Below are 13,559 nucleotides of genomic sequence, written 5' to 3'. Positions count from 1 at the left end.
TGTGGTGTGGTGCATAACCAGCAAAGCCGCTTCCTCTCTGATGTAACAAGCTGAAGACTTGTCCTTTGAGGTTTGTCTTCAGTTGATTGGCAGTCTCTGAAATAATTGGCCATCTGCAGACCTTTGGTAAGTGTAACATTTCTTATCTTTAATTTGATTTAGTGTTAATTGCAGCTCTTCCTTTAGCACCCTGGCTCTCCCAACCCCAGGGTCCCCATATCCCCCCTCACTATATTTAGCACGATAGTAGTGCATACAACACGATGGAGGGCATCATCAATGTGAAGGCGGGACTTCGTCTCTGTGCGGTGGTCACTCCTACTGATACTGTCATGAGCAGTTCATCTGTGGCAGGTAGATTGGTGAGGATGAGGTCAAGTATGTTTTTCCCTCTTGTTGGTTCCCTCACCACCTGCTGCTGACCCAATCTAGCAGCTATGTCCTTTAGGACTCAGCCAGCCCAGTCAGTAGTGGTGCTACTGAGCCACCCTCGCAATTTTGGCACAAGCCTCCAGATATTAGTATAGAGGCCTTTGCAGAGTCGAAAGGGCTGAGATTGCCAGGTGGTCCATCCGGTTTCATTCCTTTTTTGCGACTTTTTAGCAGTTTGTTACAACTGAGTGGCTTGCTAGGCCATTTCAGAGGGCATTTAAGAGTCAACCACATTGTGCGTCTGGAGTCACAGCAGATTTCCTTCCCTAAAGGGCATTAGTGAACCAGATGGGTTTTTACAACAATTGACAATGGTTTCATGGTCATCATTAGACTTTTGATTCCAGATTTTTATTGAATTCAAATTTTATCATCTGCCGTGGTGGGATTCGAACCCCGGTCCCCTGACCCTGGGGTCTCTGGATCACTAGTCCAGCAACAATAGCACTAAACCATCACCTCCCCCATATTGCACTAAAAACCAATGAAAAACTTGAGCCTTATTCAATCAGGAGTAACAGGGGTTGAAATTGGGCTTGACAGCATCATTTTTGTGGTGCAACATGGGACTTAGAGTTCCAAAATGGGATCTATGCCATGCACACAGACATCTGACACAAAGGCACCAGGCATCATGTTGGGAGTAGTTGGCACACACACACACTTAACAATACTAGAACGATACACTGCAGGCAGAACATGATAACAATCAGTGGGCAATACTGATTTCATGCCAGCACTGCCATTTTAGAGCTCAAAACTCCAACCTTTCTTAACATTGCACGGCTGAATGTGTGTTAAGCAACATGAAGGATCTTCCAACCAGCACTATTTAACAGGATCACCAACCGTTGACCATTCAATTTCATCTCCTGGGCCAACATTTTCCCCCTGTCTGGGGGGATGTGCGGGAGCAGGCGGGTGCAGCCGACTCGTCTGCACGCTCGCCAACCTGAAAATCTAAATGACGCGGGGTGATGTCGGGATGCACACCTGACATCACCCCGCGTCATTTTACGTGTTGGGGAGCGGGTCCCGCCCCCGCTCACCGAACAGAAGATTCTGACCCTGATCCTCATGTTAGCCAATATTGTTAACAGCTCTCTCTCTCTTCAGGTGTTGCCTCTATCTCTCTTAAATCTGCTGTCATCATACCATTCTCAGAAAACCAAAGCTTTACCCCACCGTGCTTGCAAACCACCATCCTATCTCCTACTTCCCTTTCCTTTTCAAATCCTTGAATCTGTTTTTGCCTCCAAAATCTGTTTCTATCTTTCTCAGCATGCCATGATTAAATCCCCTCAATCAGGTTTCTGCCCTTGCCACAGCACAGAAACAGCTCTTAACAAAGCCACAAATGACATTCTATCCTTCTGAATCTGTCTGCAGCCTTCGACATGGTTGACTACGTTATTCTCCTCCATAGCTTCTAGAGGGCTTTTGCACATAACAGTTGCTCCCAGATGTCAGTATGTTAGTTGACCTCCTTGTGAAATCAAAAATACATGGGAGAACAAGCAGAGGTCAAGCAAAGTGGAATGAACTGCCAGAAGAGGAAGGAGGGGAGAAAGGCCCTCATCAGGAAACCATGTCAGCCCATCATGTTCTGGGAGTAATTGTCATACTTGAACCTCAACAACCAATGTGTAAAATGCCTGTGCTTCACTAACGAAGTCAACACTGGAACCTACAAACTGCTGCAGCTGTAACTCAAACCTCAGTGCAGGACCAGGACCGCATGGCCAATGACTGTGGAATTGACCATAACCATAAGCTTTTATGCATCTGGAAACTTTCAGATTGGTGCTGGATATGTTTGCAACATCTTGCAGTTGCAGTCCATTGTTGCATGAAGGAGATCATTGAGGCTTACTATTCAAAGAGAGATACCTTTATTTCATCGGCCACTACTAGAGAGAAGCAGTTTGAGTGAGCATGCGAGTTTGCAGGGTTTGCAGACCCCCAATTTACTGCATTACTTACACTGCTTTGCCATCACTGCATATGAACTTTGCCATGTACCAAAACCAAAAGGCATTCCAATCCCTCATCATGCAGTTGATGTATGACCTTAGACAGCTCATCATGAAGGTCAATGCCTATTATCCTGTCAGCAGTTCTGATGCCTTTATTCTGAGCCAATCTGCTCCGTCTGCTGTATTTCAGCCATTAATGTAAACTAATGGGTGGCCACTGGATGACAAAGACTATCCACATGGCTAGTTTGAAACCCATGCAGACATGTACAACATACAACAGTCAGAGCCATGCTGCCATAGAGTATGCCGAAGCATCGATTCCTGGACCACTCTGGTGTAGCCTTGCTCTACAGGTACAGTGTGTCTCAAGATTCGTGATCATAATCTGCATAATGCTCAACCTTGCCATCATGAGGGAACAGACCTTGTCACCACCTACCAGGTAAGAAGCTGAGGAGCAGGAGCACAAGGATGAAGAGAAGGAGGAATATGGGGAATAGGAGGAAGAGGAATGGAGGCTGCAACCTATAAAGACACTTTCTGCCCAGACTGTACATGAAGAATTAATTAAAATTCAATACCAGTAACCTCATCTCCAAACCTCTGTCCAATCTTCCTTTTCTTCCCTATGTTTCCAACCATCACATTGTCCTCTTGGCCACAATGCATGAATAAAAGCCACACAAGATACACATTCCAAACCAAATTTATAAATTAAAGCATACATTTTTTCATACAAAATTAAACTAATCACCCTTGTGCATTTCTTTTCACTTTTCTTCCATCTCCCTTTGCCTGGCCTCGTGTTCCTACACAGTGTTATGCCAAATGATTGCAGCACGGCTGATGGAGGGCTACTGATTTTCAGTGGAGGAGACAGTAGTAGGTCTTGAAGGACAACCTCAAGTAGCTCCATGCCTAGAAGACCCAGCTTCAGACTGTACCATCTCAACATGGGTGGCAGCAATCTGGCTGGCTTGCCAACAGGCAACAGTAAGGGGACTGGCAGAGTAACAGAAGCGGGAGGGCAAATGTTGCCATCCATAGAGAGGACAGCAGGTTTGTGTTCCATGAATCACTGCAACATCCTTGAACGACAACTTAGACATGCCAGAGATGTGTTGAAGAACAGATTATTGAACTGCTGTTGCACACTTTGAAAACTGGTGCTGACAGACAAGATGGTAGCAGTCTGAAATTGCAAGCTGAAATTTCATAACAATAGCCTGAGTTTCCACCATAGCACTCATATTTTTGGTGGCTTCTCCTTGTGCTGCAATGGAAGCTGTGATCGACCATCAGGCGCTGCATTATAGTTGGCTTCACAAGTGTTTTGATGAAGTTTACCATCAGTTCCATGCTGGAAATGATGTGGTGAGGAAAAAGGGGAACGTACAAAGTGCATGTTTATACCATCTGCAGCTTGTAACTCAGAGGAGAGTGAGGAATGAGGTAGAAATTGGATGTGAGAAGCAGGATTAAGCATAAGAATACCATCATCTTCAATGGATTCAGCCCTGCCATTGACCACACCCTTAGCAATGGTATTTGCTAATGAGATGAGCACCATCACCTCCACTGGGGTTAGAACGTGTAGGCACGCCCCTTCCTCTCCAGTTATTTCCTGTTGCCTCCAGTTATGCTCCACCTTTTCCTGCAAGGAAAATTTTCTATGTTTCTATGCATGTCAGTGAGTGTGGTGTAATATCTGACTGTGTGTGCAAACTATGAGATTTGGGTGTAAGACTTGCAACAGTGCTAAGTATGTAAAGGTGAGGTAAAGCATTAAATGTTAACTATGAGTCCTGATTGAAAGAAAGTGTTGGTTGGTGAATAATGGAGCTGTGGTGCATTGAACAGTGGCTGAGGCTAACAGTGCAGTTGATATTTTATGGCATCTGAAGATGAAAACTCATTGACCTTGGCCACTCTTGTGAGGCCATTAAACTCCTTGCAGCACTGCATCCAAGCCCTTGTCTCTAAATTTCTGGCATTTTCATCTATGGTTATCTATTCCAACTGCCTTCTCTTTGTGTGTAGAGGGCCTCCTGCCCCCAGACACCTGCCCCACCCTGCCCCCTAGCCTCACTGGCCGATGCAGGCTTGCTCTCCACCTTTCCACTTCATCCATCAAGACCTCCAGTGTAGCTTCAGAAATCCTTGGCACACCCTTCCTCCCGTGATCAGCCACTTGTTCTCTGTTGCACAGCACTAAAGATGTCAGCACCTCCAGAAGCCACAATGCAACTTCCTTTAAAAAGTACAGCCTCGGCAGTGCAAGGGTAAGAGAGAGGCAAAAGTGGACATTGGGCCACTGGAAAATGACGCTGGAGAAGTAGTAGTGGGGAACAAAGAAATGGCGGAGGAACTGAATAGGTACTTTGCGTCAGTCTTCAAGGTAGAAGACACGAGTAACATCCCCAAAGTTCAAGAGAGTCGGGGGGCAGAGGTGAGTATGGTGGCCATTACCAAGGAGAAAGTGCTAGGAAAACTGAAAGGCCTGAAGGTGGATAAATCACTTGGGCCAGAAGGATTACACCCCAGAGTTCTGAAGGAGATAGCTGAAGAGGTAGTGGAGGCGTTAATGGTGATCTTTCAGGAATCACTGGAGTCAGGGAGGGTCCCAGAGGACTGGAAAATCACTAATGTAACACCCCTGTTTAAGAAGGGAGTGAGGCAAAAAAAAGGAAATTACAGGCCAATTAGCCTGACCTCGGTCGTTAGTAAGCTTTTAGAGTCCATTATTAAGGATGAGATTTCAGAATACTTGGAAGTGCATGATAAAATAGAGCAAAGTCAGCATGGTTTTATCAAGGGGAGGTCATGCCTGACAAATCTGTTAGAATTCTTTGAGGAGGTAATGAGTAGGTTAGACAGAGGAGAGCCAATGGATGTTATCTACTTGGACTTCCAGAAGGCCTTTGACAAGGTGCTGCACAGGAGGCTGCTCAGTAAGATAAGAGCCCATGGTGTTAGAGGCAAGGTACTAGCGTGGATAGAAGATTGGCTGTCTGGCAGGAGGCAGAGAGTGGGGATAAGGGAGTCCTTCTCAGGATGGCGGCCGGTGACTAGTGGAGTTCCGCAGGGGTCAGAGTTGGGACCACAACTTTTCACTTTATACATTAATGATCTAGATGAAGGAACTGAGGGCATCCTGGCTAAGTTTGCAGATGATACAAAGATAGGTGGAGGGACAGGTAGTATTGAGGAGGCGGGGAGGCTGCAGAAGGATTTGGACAGGTTAGGAGAATGGGCAAAGAAGTGGCAGATGGAATATAATGTGGGGAAGTGTGAGGTCATGCACTTTGGTAGGAAGAATAGAGGCATAGACTATTTTCTAAATGAGGAGAGAATTCAGAAATCTGGAGTGCAAAGGAACTTGGGAGTCCTAGTCCAAGGTTCTCTTAAGGTTAACTTGCAGGTTGAGTTGGTAGTTAGGAAGGCAAATGCATTGTTAGCATTTATTTTGAGAGGACTAGAATATAAAAGCAGGGATGTGCTGCTGAGGCTTTATAAGGCTCTGGTCAGACCACATTTAGAATATTGTGAGCAATTTTGGGCCCCGTATCTCAGGAAGGATGTGCTGGCCCTGGAGAGGGTCCAGAGGAGGTTCACGAGAACGATCCCAAGAATGGAAGGCTTAACATATGAGGAACATTTGAGGACTCTGGGTCTATACTCGATGGAGCATAGAAGGATGAGGGGGGATCTGATTGAAACTTACAGAATACTGAAAGGCCTGGATAGAGTGGACATGAGGAAAATGTTTCCATTAGTAGGAGAGACTAGGACCCGAGGGCACAGCCTCAGAGTAAAGGGAAGACCTTTTAGAATAGAGATGAGGAGAAACTTCTTTAGCCAGAGAGTGGCGAATCTATGGAATTCATTGCCACAGGAGGCTGTGGAGGCCAGGTCATTGAGTGTATTTAAGACCGAGATAGATAGGTTCTTGATTGGTAAGGGGATCAAAGGTTACGGGGAGAAGGCGGAAGAATGGGATTGAGAAACTTATCAGCCATGATTGAATGGCGGAGCAGACTTGATGGGCCAATGGCCTAATTTCTGCTCCTATGTCTTATGATAGCTTTAAATAGCACTGATAAGTAACAATATTGAGCTTGTGCTGATGTGTGCAGCCAATGAACAGCACGGTTAGCACTGACTGCATGCACCAATAATGATTATTAGCATAGTCCATGAAGATAGCATGCTGCCCACATTAGGTTGAAAAGTCACGGGGTAATCTCGCATTGCAATCACTGTGCCTGTTTTCAGGGGCTATGCAATCTAGCTTCTACTGAATTTATAATAGTGTAATAATTCATAATTAATGCTGAACAATCTCTCTTGCCCTGAAAATTAATTTTTCAAGTGTGGAGTCTTATTCCCTTACAAGAAAATTAATTGTTGCTGTTGTTTTTAATTCTTTTTTAAGTCTACACTTTTCTTTTTAAATTTCCCTCTTAATCCCATGCCTATGCTCCATTCTTTATTTTTCTCTCTGTACACAGATTTAAATGTAATTTATGTTTCCTTTTTTTTATTTCCTGCATAGCCATGAGTGAGGATCCTGCAAACTGATTGGCTGATGAGCCATCCTGTGGTTTACTGTATTCACAGATCCCGTGTAGAGGACATCAAATTCAAACAGACATTAGAAATGAGGGAGTTTATGCTCCAGAGTCTGATTAAACTTTGTGGGTAGCTTTTCTCAAGGTAGACGATTGTTCCTTCGTCGCTGATCACAAAATCCAAGCCAATGAGATTCTGAGCAACAATTAAGAAATGGTAGATTAGGAAAGAATGAATTTATAATTACACCAAGAGCTGTAAAGACAGTACAAGATACTGTCATCACCTCTTGTTTAGTTGCCGTGTGGCTTTATCTCTAATAACAAATGTTTATTGAACACTATGAGCAGAATCTTCCTGTCTGTGAGCAGGGGCGGGGCCTGCTCGCCGAAGCATAAAATGACGCGTGGTGATGTTGGGCGTGCGTCACGATGTTACCGCGCATCATTCAGATATTCAGTTCGGCCTGCCGAACTGTCAAAGGCCTATTAAGTCCATTTAAATATCAATTAAAATACTTAACTGAGCTGTCCGTCCAAGCTTAAGGTTGGCAGGCAGGCGAAGAGCCCAGGCGGCCTTCGCATTTATCATGAAACCTCAACCACGGGCGTGATGAGATTTCATGAAGATTTTTAAAGTTTAATAAAATTTTTAAATAAAATTCATTGACATGTTCCAGCTCATGTGACAGTGTCACATGAGAGGACATGTCTTAAAAAAATGTTTTTGTCTTTATTAAAATTTTTAAAGATCCAACTAATCTCCCTGAGGCAGCCCTTTGCCTCAGGGAGATTACTGCACTCTTTCACACACATGCGCAATAGAGTGCAGGCCCCAACACAGCCTACTCCCCCCGCCCGCACAGGGAGCACTCAGTGCTTCCGGGTGTGCGTCACGCTGGGCAGGCCTTAACTGGCCCACCCATGTAAAATGGCGGTGCGCAGCCGATCGAGGGTGGCAATCGGCTGCGTGCCCACCCGCACCCGCTCCCATCCAACCCCTCCCCCCCCCCCACCCCAAACAACAGGGAGAAAATTCTCCCCTATGCTTTTATATCACTTGACTATTAATGAAGTACAGAGCAATGTATTTTCTCTATTTCTTTGTAACAAGAACTCCCATTTTTATTTTAGCTGTGCTTCATTTCAATGGTAATTACGCCTTTTTTTTACCTGGTCAAAATATGATCAGGGACCATTTTTATACTTGTCACAGACAAAGGGTTGGGGGTGATAATTTTATCTTTTGGCAATGATGTTGAATGGGTAATATCAAGTCGGCTTCCTGTTCTATACACCACCGATTGAGCGAAATAAAAAAATTGATGAGGTATGTAATGGACAGACAACCCAATATTGCAAGTTTTCCACAATCAATGGTCTTTAAATAAACCCCCTCCCAAAAATACTTGGCCAAGAGTAAGTTATGCAATCTGCATAAATCACAAGCACCATCAACGTTATGTAAGATGGAAATAGCTTATTTTCTAAAAGTTACAGTGCCGGTGATGAATCTGTGTGTTCTCAGTAATATATGCAGATATTTAAATATTTTTAAACTATTGGGAAAGAAATTGGTCCCCATCAATGCCGCTTTTGGATGAGAGCTTCAGGGACTAATTTCTGGGTGCACAAGATTGTCTCTGGAAGTTCATCACTTGTCAAATTGGAATTAGGGGACTTCTGAATGCCTGAAAGGCCTGTTTAAAACAGACCACACATGCTCAACTTAGTTTTCTCAATGTATTGCTGCCTAGCCAGCGGCCCTGAAAGAGATTGCTGAAAACTGCCAAAGGAAAGATAAGTTTTGATTTTTTTGTTAGCCACACAATCTGAAGCCAAGATGTGATGACTCGATGGAGCAGCAAGGTTTCGTAAAGAAACAGTGGCCTGAATTTTTTCCACGTCGGGCGGGCTCGGTGGGAGCAGTCACAGAGCCAACCGTCCCCCGCGATCGGCTCCACACCGCCATTTTACATGGGCGGGCCAATTTAGGCCCACCCAGTGTAATATGCGAGCGGTAGCGCTACCTGTGCAGGCTGGGTGGGAGGGAGAGTCGGAGCTGCCTCAGGGAGATTGAAGCGGTTGTTAAAAAATTTTTTTAAGACATTAAAATTTTAATGAAAGATGTCCCCTCATGTGACTGTGTCACATGAGATAGGAAAAGTTTTTACTTTTCATAGAAACTTTTTATTTAAGTAGTAAAAGCTTTCGGAAACCTCATCCCGCTTGTGGGTGAAGTTTCCCAAAAACGTAAACACCGCTTGGCCTTTGCGCCTGCCCACCAACTGTAAGGTTGGACGGGCAGCGTAAATTTGACATTAGTTACTTCATTAATGGCCTTAATAGGCCTATCAATTATCAGCGGGTGTGCAGCCGACTCCGGCATGCACCCGCCAAACAAAACATTGCGAGACAGCGCGATGACATTGGAAAGCACGCCCGACATCATCGCGCGTCATTTTATGCACCAGTGTACCGGGCCCGCCACTGCACACTGACTGTAAAATCCTGGCCAGTAAAACTTTATTACGGAGACATCTAGGAATGGTTGCACCTAGATCCGATCCCTCACCCAAAAGACCCCACCCCCCCGGATTGCCCGTGCTAAGAGCTCACTGATTGAAGCCCCCGCAGTACATCACATGATCCGTGATTGACAGGAGGGAGGGACAATGCATGCGGAGACCTCATTTCCCCATCCTTTAGTTTTTTTACAATTACTCTTTACAAAACACATTTGAACATTCAACAAACATATATATAATTTTAGGTGATTATAAATCAAGTCTTTGAGGTGCTCTTCATATATGACTACAGCGGCTTAGCTCTACCAGGTTCCCGAACAGGATCGACAGGATCTGGAACTGCACCATGAGATACATCATCAGGACTGGGTAGTTCAGGATTTGGCAACACCTCTGAAACATCTGGAATGTCTGTTCTATGTCAATCACATATCTCAGAAGTCAACGGCCCAATGTTAATCACCAGTTGATCAGTTAATTGTTGAAATGTCTCTCTGGCACGGATCTGATCTACGTTCTTACGGACAATTCTATCTCCCAATTGTACTTGGAAAGATAATGGACCAGTCTCTGAACCAATGGGTCCCGGAACCTCACAGGGTCCACTGCTGAATTTTTGCCCTTATACCATGTCACCTACACTGAATGTACATGCTTTACTGTGTATGTCATGGTCAAATTTCTGATTCCCCTGGTTCCGCGCCAGCTTCATCTCTAAATTCGGAAACACCAAGTGTAAACATGTACGCAGATTAATAACTCCGACGGTGTGGAACCCGTAGTCGAATGTGGTGTTGGATGATAACAGAGAAACCGGGTAAGTCGAGATTCCAGACTGCCTTCCGATAACTTTTTCATACCAGACTTAAAAGTTTGTACAGCCCTCTCAGCTAAACCATTCGATGAGGGATGCCTTTATATGGCGGTTTCCATTCAGATCCATGAATATCTGAAACTCTGTGCTGGTAAAGGTTGTACCATTATCAGAAATGACAATTTCACGTAGGCCATGTATGCTGAAACAGTGATGTAGCTTTTCGATAATTGCATTCGACATTGACGATTTGACTTCATATACACCCATCCATTTTGAATGTGTATCAACAATTAACAAGAACATGGTGCCTAAGAACGGTCCTACATAAATCCATATGTGGTTGAACCCAGGGTCAACCAGGCCACATCCATGGACACAGGAGATCCAAAACAGGCAACTTCTGTTGTTGCTGATAGTGGAGACAGTGCTGGAACCATGCTTTCAATGTCACTGTCAATGCCTGGCCACTAGACGTAGCTTCGCACCAGCATTTTCATCTTTGATATGCCTAGATGTGCACTGTGGGACTCTGTCAAGAGTGGCTCGCTACCTTATGATGGAATGACAACTCTTGAACCCCAAAGCGCAATTCCGTCTTGACAGCTTAATTCTGTGTTTCTGACATGGAATGGTCTCAATTCTTCAGATGCGGGCAAGTTAGTCTCTGACTTTCTACAATATTGGATCTCTGTTTGTCCAATTTCTAATTTGTTCCACCATACAGTGTCGAAGCATCTAAGAAATTCAGTAATAGCATTAATTCTTGTGGAACGGGAGTATTTACAATACAATCTGGTGATGGGAGATGACTGAGTGCATCTGCATTTGCAATGTGTAAGCCAGGGTGTTTACATAAAATTACACTCATAAGCAGATAATGTCAGAGTCCAGCATTGTATTCTTGCAGATGCTATTAGCAGTTTGACCTTGTCCTTGCTGAATAATCCTGTTAATGGTGTATGGTCCGACACAATGGTGAAATGGCAACCAAATAGGTGCTGGTGAGACTTTCTTACACTGAATACTCCTGATAATCATTCTTTTCCTAATTGAGAATAGACCATTTGGCTTGGGAAAAGACTCTCGAGACATAGCCAATGGGCTTTTCTGATCCATTTTCCATTTCTATGTGATAAAACGGTTCCTACACCATGAGGAGAAGCTTCACAAGTTAACACCAGCTCTTTCGATGGGTTGTAGCATACCAATAAACACGACAAATGCAGCAATTTCTTTGCTGTCACAAAAGTTTCTTCCTGTGGTGAACCCCACGACCAATGGTGGTTCTTTTTTAGCAACGAGTGTAATGGTGCCAACACAATTAATAGGTTAAGGAAGAAGTGGCTATAGTAGTTGATCATATTCAGGAAGGACTTGAGTTCTGTTACATTTGATGGTAATGATGCATCTTTTATTGCTGAACTTTATCTTCCACCAGATGCAAACCCTTGGTGTCCACCTAGATAAGTCACTTTTGATGCTTTAAATGTGCATTTTTCCCTCTTTAACTGTATGTCAGCTTCCATGAACCTTCTCAGCACTTCCTCCAGATTGGCTACATGTTCAGCCTCGGCTAACCCAGTAATGAGAATATCATCCAAATATACTACCACTTGTGGAAGGCCTTGCAGTAGACTCTCCATTGTTCTCTGACAAAATAGCACCTGCTAGACTCCAAAAGGCAGACGAGTGTACTGATAGAGACCCTTGTGTGTGTTAACGTTCTCTCGACATGTTATCCAATTCTAATTGTTGACAGGCATGGCTCATATCTAATTTTGTATATGACAGGCCTCCTGTCAACTTGGCTTTTCAGTTATCCATCCTTGGAATGGGGTACTTTTCTAGTTTTGCTATTTTATTGACTGTCAACTTGTAGTCTCCACATGCACGTACGGTCAGGTTGGGCTTGACCACTGGATCTATGGGTGCGGCCCACTCAGAAAATTGGACAGGCTGAATTACTCCCAGGCTTTCTAACTTGCATAGCTCTGCATCCACCTTTCCTTTCAGTGCAAAAGGCATGGGCTTGGCCTTGAAGAAATGTAGTGTTGCCTGGAGATCAACATGTATCTTGGCATGCGTGCCTTCCAACTTTCCTAATTCATCCCAAAAAACCATCTTGTATTTCTTTAGAAGTTCCGGAATTCTGTCTGATTTTAGATGAAATATCTCAGACCAGTCGAGTTTTACCTTCTGTAGCCAATCTCCATCTAAAGGACTGGGTCCCTCTCCTTTTATGATTATCAAAGGCAGTTGGGCTGTCTGTTACTTGTAACAGGCTGGGACTAAGGCAATGCCCTTGACTTGAATAGATTCTCCCATGTAAGTTCTTAACTTAGCGGCTGTCCGCTCCAAATTTATTGGCTATCTTCCTTCATTAAGGTATCTGAAAGTGTGCTCTCCACCACCCTAGTTGAGGCACCAATATCCACTTCCATACGCAGTGGCTTCTCATTTACTTATGCTGTCACTGTAATAGGTTCAGCAGTTACATTATACAGGGAGTGCACATCAGTATCAGCAGCTTCAGCCTTTGCTGTACCCATTAACTCAATCATGTTTGTTTGCTGTCTTGCAGACTGCCTCATCTTTGTTTGGCATTCCCATCCACATGTCCCTTCTTGTGGCGATGATGACATTCTGCCTCTCTGAACTTACAAATATCTGTTCCGTGGTCACCTCCACATCTATAGCAATTCTGTCTTGAAGTCGTTGATGAAGCATTTCTGTTAGGCTTCTTAATGTTTCTTACAGTGGACATTGAATCGCACTTTAATTCTGCAAGTCTGGTTTTCATGCCATGCTCAGTGGCAGATTCCAGCCCTACATGAAGTATGGTGCCGTTATCCATGTTGCAAAGCCTGCGTGTTTTTTGAAGCACTTTCCATGGCAAGGGAGATTTCTAGGGCGCGCTTAAAGTCGATATTGATTTTGGCAAGTAAGTGGTGCCGTATGGCGTTGTCCTTGACTCCGCATCCCATCGGTCCCACAATATATTGTTTAATGCGTCCCCAAAGTCGCAGTATTCCGTTAACTGCTTGAGATTCACCACATAGGTTGCAATGGACTCTCCCTGGGCATGAACTCTTGAATTAAATTTAAAGCATTGCATTATCACGGACAGCTTTGTCTGGAAGTGTGCTTTCACTAGGTCCACTAATTCACTATATGACTTGGAATCAGGCACACTCGGGGTGGTGAGGTTGAGAATCAGGTTGTATGTTTTACT

The sequence above is a fragment of the Cetorhinus maximus genome, chromosome 4, assembly GCF_964194155.1.
Source record: "Cetorhinus maximus chromosome 4, sCetMax3.hap1.1, whole genome shotgun sequence".
Classification (NCBI taxonomy): Eukaryota; Metazoa; Chordata; class Chondrichthyes; order Lamniformes; family Cetorhinidae; genus Cetorhinus; species Cetorhinus maximus.
Note: the sequence above shows the minus strand (reverse complement) of the source record.